Here is an 8,891-nt window from a genome sequence, read left to right on the forward strand (position 1 = left end):
CCCAACAGCTACGACCCTTACTATGCTACAATCGTGACCCTTGCTATGTTACATGGGATTGTGGTTGTCGTGTTATATGGATCGTGGTTGTCATGTTATACGGGTCGTAGTTCTCATGGGTCAAAGTTGTCTTGCTATATGGGTCATGGTTCTCATGTTATATGGATCGTGCTTGTCATCTACAAAGGAATGGATTGTGATTCACATGCAAAATGGATCAACTACGACCCTTTGTGGATGATAACAACGATCCATTCATGGGTCGTGGTTCACATGCAAAATGGATCGTGGTTGTCATCCACAAAGGGTCATAGTTGATCCATTTTGCATGTGAACCATGATCCATTTCTTTGCGGATGACAACCACGATCCATATAACAGGATTTACTAATCCCACAATCTCAAATAAGAAAAGAAGATATTCAAAACAGATCTACTATAATTTAAGTCACAATAAACCATTAAAAACTGAAAGTATTCCTTAAAATAACTAGAAATCAAAGAGGTTCAACAAGAACAAGAATCAAAACAAGAAAAACATCCCAAAAATGCTACAAGCTTCACCTCTTAGCCCTAGCTAAGATGTCTAACCAACCATAGACATGATTGGATCAAGAATCCTTAAAGAAAGCATTAAAAACTAGGAAAGAAAGGAAGTAGAACTCTTAAGAGACGGCTTCACACTTTTGCTCTGCTTCTCTAAACCCTAGATATCCTTAGAAGTCTTTAGGAAACCCATATTTATAGCCTTGTCCACATATATTCGCAAAACCATCTCAAATTTATGCAGTTCACGTAACTCTACATAATGCCTTCGATGTCATTGAACAGCCTTCGATGTCATCGAAGAATGTATCCAATTTGTCCAACAACTAAACTTGATTTTCCTATAATTCTTTGATGTCATCTAATAGTGTTTGATGTCATCGAAGACTAGCTTCGATCTCATCAAACAGCCTTCGATGTTATCGAAGAATACATCTAGTTTGTCCAGCAACCAAACTCAATTTTTCTATAATTCTTCGATGTCATCGAATAACCTTCGATGTCATCAAAGACTGGCTTCGATGACATTTAAGCTCAGTTCTGTGAATTTCTGCACTAATTTCTTCACTTCCTTCCTTCCTCACTTGATTTTCTTGAATCTTGGGGTCTTGAAATCTTCAATCTTGGTCTCTAAAGATCCATTCTTTGCCTTGGTGATTCTTGAGCATTAAATCCATGCTTTTAATATTCTTTTCAATCCAAGCTCTTAAACTCACCTTGCAACATAAACATGTATAAAATATACCATTAAGCATTATCATGTTCATAAAACCAAAATATAAATGGGGGAAAATATGCAATATTTGACACTCAACGCTTATCGATAATCACCCTTTTGGACACCTCTCTTGCTTCTACCGTGACCGTATTGATGTACAACACTTCATCGATCTTAGAATCATTTTTGGTATCTTCTTCAAATGAGAAAGAAGCATGTTATATTATCACCGATGGAGTGTACTCTTCTACGTCACTAGCCATCCTATTTGGATGAGTTGGCCTAGCCTGAAAACTGGACTGCAACATAAAGGCCATATTACAATGAAATGTTATTAGTGGTAATGTCTTGAACACAATTTCACCACTTGGACATTGCCCCCTAGTGTCTCAAAGCTTAGATTTTTTGTTTGACTGGTATATTCATCAGCTGTGAGTGCGGCCAAAGGGTTGATAGATGAGGCATTCTTCAGTGCATCAACTGTCACTAATAACTCATTGTTGAACCATTCATCCGTTGGGAAGCATTCTTCATAGAGGTAATCTAACAAGCTTCCGTAGCTATCTTCCTCTTTAAGGTTAATCGACTGATCTGTGTCATCACCAGCATCTGAATACTTCCTTTGCACTGTAGTGGATAGCACCACTTCGACCATGTTTACTACCACATGTTCTTAAGGAATCCTCCAGAAAGGCTTAGGCGTCGTCGCTTCTAGTTAAAGAAGCATCATATTTTCTCACAATCCTCTTATTGCAGCGGCCCTTGTCTCTACCATCGACGCTTCTAGGTTCGTGTCAATGCTTCTAATACTGCTAAAAACTTTGTATACATGAACTGTTCCCAAATCCCTTCATGCGTGGTGGGGGATTTAACCATCCTTGGAAATGGTGGCCCCCAACATCAGAAGTGATTTGGGGCCATCTGCGAAGAATGACTATGGTCGGGGCCATTATTTGGCCGAATCGCTGCACAACAACGCTTTCATCTTTGCTTGGCGGGGTCTTTCCATCTAGAGACAATTCCTCGAGCGCATCAATCACAAAGTTGGGGACCCCAATGGGTTCCCCTGACAACATTCGACCGATCATTGCTAGGATGAGAGGGCCCTCGGTCTCCCTGCGTGGGTCGATATAGCACATCCCGCTGACTGCTCGAGCCGATATCAACCCTCAATCGTGGCTGATTTCTCAAAATGGTGGTGACCATGTTTACTTCAACATTGGATGGGAATGGGTTGGTGCCGATCAACATCGCCTCCTCACAATTTTCTGAAAATTTCAATATTCCTCAGTTGATGTCATCTTTAATAACGTTCTTGAACACGACACACTTGTTAGTCGAATGGGACCGAGTTCCGCTATTTACAGTACTCGGTTTTCCGTAATTCATTGGTTGAAGGTATATTATGGTTCATAGAACTTTAATGTATTTTTCGGCCAACAAAATATCAAATATCAATTCGGCTCTAGTAATATCAAAGGTGTAAACCTTCTGAGCCTTTTGCGCAATCGAATCGGTTGACCTCTCTTTGACCAATGCTGAACATACTAATGGCTTCTTGGCCACTATTTCAACAATTGTAATCTCGTAATTGGGATCATTGTAGTACGTTCCTAATGAAGAGTTCTTTTGCCTGGCTCCTTCTTACATGAGTTCTTCATAATGAAAGACCTTTTTAGTCAAGTCATACATATCAATAAATTTTGTACCTATGAATTTCTAATGGATCTTATATTCGAGTCCATCTTGTGACAGTGGCACAAACTCAGCCTCAGTCTTTATAACAACTCTTTGCCCACTTGAATCGTGTAATATAACTCTCGCACGATTCTCCAGGCAACTGTCGGAACCAAGCTAGATCGGCCATGATAATCTCTCTGTTCTTAGAAAAGAACTGAGCGTGGAATTTCTCTTCCATCTCATGCCAATTATGTATCGAGTCTCGCAGTAAATTTGAGTACCAAGTGACAGTCGCTGTGGTTAGCGAATGGCCGAAAAACTGTAATTGAAAGTGCCCTTATTTGTCAATATACATGAATGTTGAATCTTTCTGTCAAGTGAGCCCCATATAAAGACAACAAAGATCACAAAGTTTGAGTGCACCTTACAGGTATGTTAAGCCTCACTTCCCAAACCAAACCCTATAAGGTAAAAGAACCATTTGGAATACATCTAAACTTGCCCAAAACCATCTTTGTAAAACCCTTGGGAAGCTTAGATTAGAGTTTATTTAAAGCCTATGGAGATATAAGTAAAATCGAAAAATTTCATGTTCTGTCAATTGCAATCGAAGTACAATCGAGACAGCTTTGATGGCATTGAACACCTATTCTATGGCATCGAAACAAACCCTTACACGTCCAGCAACCAACTGTGAAAACACTAGATATATTCGATGGAATCGAAGGCAATTCGATGCAATTGAAACTTATGTTTCGATGGCATCGAATGCATTTCGATAACATCGATATAAGGCCTAATATCTCCAACAAGCTTTGAAATACTCTAAATATACTCAATGCAATCGAATCACTTTTAAAGGCATTGAACTAAGTCAGTCGATAACATCGAATAGAGTTCGATTACATCAAAAAAGGGACTAGTTTGTCCAGCAAGCTTTCAAGGAAAATCATATATTCTTGATGGCATTGAAATTCAAATTTCAATAACATCGAAAGGCTATTGGATGGCATCGAGAATATGAACCAAATTGTCCAGAGTATTTTTATAGGAAAATCTATTTTTCACTCGATGGAATCGAAGCATGTTCGATGACATCGGCAAAATGCTCAATATGTCCACCAACCAAGTGATATTTTCAAAGGAAAATCCCAATGGCATCGAGTCATCTCTCGATGACGTCAAAGGGCCCTTCGATGACATCAATTCATCTCGCGATGACATCGAAGAGCCCTTCGATGGCATCAAAGGATGTTCGATAGCAAAGGACAGAATCTGTCCTGCACTTATTTGAAAGTCATAATAAAGAGAGTCAATGCAATCGAAGAAGGTTCGATGACATCGAATGAAAATTCGATGGCATTGAAGACCATTCGATGGCATTGACAACAACAGATTTCTACCTGTTTTTTTACCGTTGGGATTTGACTTTATATAAAGACTTATGTTGCTTCTTTGATTTTAAAGTGAGTATTAAAGAGTGCTTTGAGAGTGTTATTACCAGAGTTATTACCCTTCCTCTCAAGCCCTCTTTTCCATAGGAGTTGATCTTTCAATCCATGGCTTAAAGGCATTTATTGGTATATCCATAGCTTGGATTGAAGAATAAACTTCGGCCTTTATTGATCATCTAATAGCACTCTTTAATGGAAAATCATTGTGTTGGAATCCTTAAAGGCTTTGCTCATAGGAACCTTCTCTAGATCTTAAATGCATATCATTAATTAGAGTAGATCAACCATAACCTAAACCCAACAACCTCGGTACCTGGATTGGAGCATCTACAAGCAGTTGTTGTTCAAGAGAGCTGAAGACTCTTCACCACTATGAAGATATTCAACAATGTGTTAAAACGAGGCTCAATCACTTATAAGTAAGTATCTCGAGTCCATTGAGTCTGATGCCCTTTCCTTGTGTAGGATTGGAATTCAGAGTTTGAGTTGACAAACTCGCTAAGACCTTTTGCAGGCTTCCTACGGGAGAATATGTGTAGTGTCCTTGTGTAGGACCTACTGCCTTATGTAGGCATATATATTACCTTGTGTTGGATCCTAGAAGTGTCCTTGTGTAGGACTTGTTGCCTTATGTAGGCATTGCCTTGTGAAGGCATAAAGTTGCCTTGTGTAGGCACTTAAGGTTGCCTTGTGTAGGCTAATTAGTTTAATGTTGTGTAGGGTGTAAAGGTTCATGGTTAACCTAATTTAAAACCATGTGATAGTGAAATCCGGTACACTCATGGTTGAGTGCATCCACTGGGAGTGGAGTAGGCACGTAGTCGAACCACTATATCGATGTGTTTGAGATGTTTGTTCTTACTTATATGTGTTGATTCACTCTATCCCTTAGCTATGCACACCACATGTTTGACACAGTGCAGAACTTATATATTTCACTATCCTTGCTTGTGAATGGTTCATGTTAATCCTGCTTTCTTTTCAATAAATTGATAAGATTAATTTTTAAGTAGGATTAAAGTTTTAAAAGTCTTATTCACCCCCCGCTAGGACACTTAGGCATAATTTTGTACTTCAATTAGCAGTTTTGCCGCAATTTCAATTGGTATCAGAGTGGGTTCATCTTTAAGGGTTTAACAACCTAAAGGAAGATCCTAACTGAAGTTGGAAAATATGACCAAGGGAGAAGAAACAATAGTCTCTCGTCCACCTAGCTTCGATGGTTCAAATTATGCATATTAAAAAGCTAAGATGAGCATATTTTTTAAATCCTTATATCATGATGCTTGGGACATTGTTAAAACCGGATATGTGCTACCAACTAAACAAGTGGTACTTGACGATGGCAGTACCGTCTCTAAACCAAAACCAAAGTCAATGTGGATTGATTATGACAAACAAAGGAAAACAAGTGATGCTAAAGCTATGAACGTTATTTACTGTGCAGTTTCAAAAGAAGAATTTAAGCAAATTTGTATTGTTCACAACCCCAAGTGTAGGGTCGCGATGTAGTAATAATCTCGGTGAGACCAAGGTCGAATCCACAGGGACTAAACTTGTACGTTCTGAAAAGAACTAGAACTAGAAGAAGAAAAAGATCTAAATATGAATTCTGGAATAGTTGAGAGAGTAATTATGAATAATGTAATTGAAACTTATGAATTTAAAGGTGGGAACTAGGGTACCAAGGATCCACTTATAGCTATTGGGATTCCACCTTACTTGATTCAAGAGATCCAATTGGAATCAAAGTCCTATCTTATCCAATTGGAAAGAGAGATGATCAAATCTCTGAACTTCTCATTGATCTAACCTCAATGGAAGAGGATTGTGAAGATTTGGAAGGGATTCTGTACCAAACCATGCCTAGGAGACAATGACAAACAACAGGATTTACCAATCCCACAATCTCAAATAAGAAAAGAAGATACTCAAGGCTATCGCAGCGTCTACTGTAATTTGAGTCACAATAAACCATTGAAAACTGAAAATATTTCTTAAAATCAACTAGAAATCAATGAAGTTTAACATAAACATGAATCAAAGAAAAGTAAACATCCCAATCACGCTACAAACTTCACCTCTTAGCCCTAGCTAAGAGATTTAGCCAACCATAAACATGATTAAACTAAGAACTCTTAAATAAAACATAAAAACAACTAAGGAAGAAGAAGAAAGACTCTTAGCAGTGGCTCTCCACCCATTTGCTCCACTCCTTAAACCCTACAAGTTACCTAGGAAAGTCCTAAGGACTCCTATTTATAGTTGTGAAGCTCCATGTAACACACCAACTTGGAATTTTTACAATCCGATCGCAAACCTGCCTCAATTTACGTAGCCGCGTTACGCATCGGTCGGACCGAAGTCGACTCCAAGGTCGAGTCTGAATTTGCAAAGGATTTTGTTTCAGCAGTTGCCTGATTTTCGTCGGACTGAGCTAGGTTCAGTCAAACTAAACTTGAGTTGTCGGTCGGACCGAATTAATCTTCGATCGAACCGAATTAACTCTGAAATTCATCATTCTTTGCTGGAGCTTTTTGTGCACTTTTGGTTGCACCGAATCCTCCTTTCGTTAGGACTGAACTGGCTTTCGGTCGAACCGAATTGTCTATCGGTCAAACGGAATTAGCTTCTAAATTTCATTGCTGGCTGTTAAACTATTTTATGAGATTTCAATCAGACCGAACCTGTCTGTTTTTTGCTACAAATTCTGCCATCTTTCGAGTCATTTCTTCAGCTTTTGTACTTGGTTTCCTTAGATCTTTCTCATGTGTGAAATTGCGGTATAGATCGCTATAGTAGAAGTATGGAATAGGTCAATGTGTCCTAGAGGGGGGTGAATAGGACTTTTCTAAAATTTATGCCAATTTAAAATCCCAATTCCTCAGTCTTGATCTAATATGGAATTAATTAAGATGTAGCAATCTTAACTCTACAGGCTTCCAAGCCAAGTAAAGGATCCAAACAGTAGACTACTTAAGATAGTTCAATAAAGCAATTAATCTATGTAGAATGTATGAGTGTGTGGGATGTGATTCATATTAGTTCTAACCATTCACATGCATTATTTTAAGTATTCAAGATAAGCATGATTAAATGAGTACTCAAATAGCAATCCTAAACACAATCATATATAGTGGTTCAGCTATGTGCCTACTCCACTCTTGGTGGATGCACTCAACCCTTGAGTGTACCGGATTTCACTATCGGAGGTTTTAAATCAGGTTCACCTCAAACCGTTACAACCTACATAAGGTTGACACTAGGACCTACACAAGGTTCCTAAGGATGCCTACACAAGGCAACTCGTCCTACACAAGGACTCAAACATGCCTACACAAGGCAACTCGTCCTATACAAGGACTCAAACATACCTACACAATGCAACATACATGCCTACACAAGGCAACCAAATGTGTCTACACAAGACAATTAATCATGCCTACACAAGGCAATTAGATGTGTCTACACAAGACACTCAATCAATGCCTACACAAGGCAACTAGTCCTACATAAGGACTCTATACGTATTCTCCCATTGGAGACCTATAAAAAGTCTTGATGATCTGTAACACACAACCTGAGGAATCAATCCTACACAAGGAAGGATCCTCAGGGTCTGTGGACTCTTAAACTTTACCTGAAAGTAGGTGAGCCCCGTTTAACACATGATGAAGACAATCTCCCTTGATGACGGAGATTCTTCAGCTCCTTTGAACCACAACACTTGAAGATGCTCCAATATAAGTAGCCGAGATTTGGTCATGAGGTGGATTCTACTCTATTAAATATGAATCATTAAGAGATAGAGTAATTCCATGGTTTGTGTATTCAAGAGATTCCAGCCTAATGATTTACCGTAAAGAGGTTGCTCGAGGATCCTTGAATGCTAAAGTTCATTCTCCAATCCAATATATAGAGTATTCAATGAATAAGAAGGGATTGGGGAATGAACTTCCATGAGAAGAAGGATAATGACAGTAGGTAAGAATTTACCTCCTTGGAACTCTCTCTTTTTCTCAATCCATACACTAGAACCGAGCTTCTGTATATAAAGGCAAAATGTCCAATAGTAACATAATCGTCAGAACCTGTCTACGTTCGATGTCATCGAATCTAGTTCGATTCCTCGAATATATCTATGATTTTACTTCAAAGCTCGCTAGACGTTTTTGAGTCCTAATTTGATGTCATCGAACCTTATTCTATGTCATCGAGATTTGAATCTCGATGTCATCGAACCTGGTTCGATTCTTCAATCTTTCAGATAAATTTTCCTTCGAAGCATGTTAGACATTTTTAGGACCTTATTCGATGTCATCGAACTTTTTAAAGGTTTTTCTTTAGAAGCTCGCTGGACATTTTCTTGTCCTCTTTCGATGTCATCGAACATATTTCAATCTCATCGAAGTTTGAATTTCGATAACATCGAGTCTTGTTCGATTCCTCGAATATTCCAATAGCTTTTTCCAAAAAGATTGTTGGACAAAGAC

General features: G+C 38.6%; 1 pseudogene; it reads right to left on the reverse strand.

Moving 5' to 3' along the window:
• The window catches only part of LOC131217488 (putative multidrug resistance protein), a 34,830-nt pseudogene extending 32,911 nt beyond the window's left edge, over positions 1 to 1,919 (reverse strand).
• Between the last annotated feature and the right edge of the window lie 6,972 nt (positions 1,920 to 8,891).

The sequence above is a fragment of the Magnolia sinica genome, chromosome 10, assembly GCF_029962835.1.
Source record: "Magnolia sinica isolate HGM2019 chromosome 10, MsV1, whole genome shotgun sequence".
In the NCBI taxonomy this organism is placed as follows: Eukaryota; Viridiplantae; Streptophyta; class Magnoliopsida; order Magnoliales; family Magnoliaceae; genus Magnolia; species Magnolia sinica.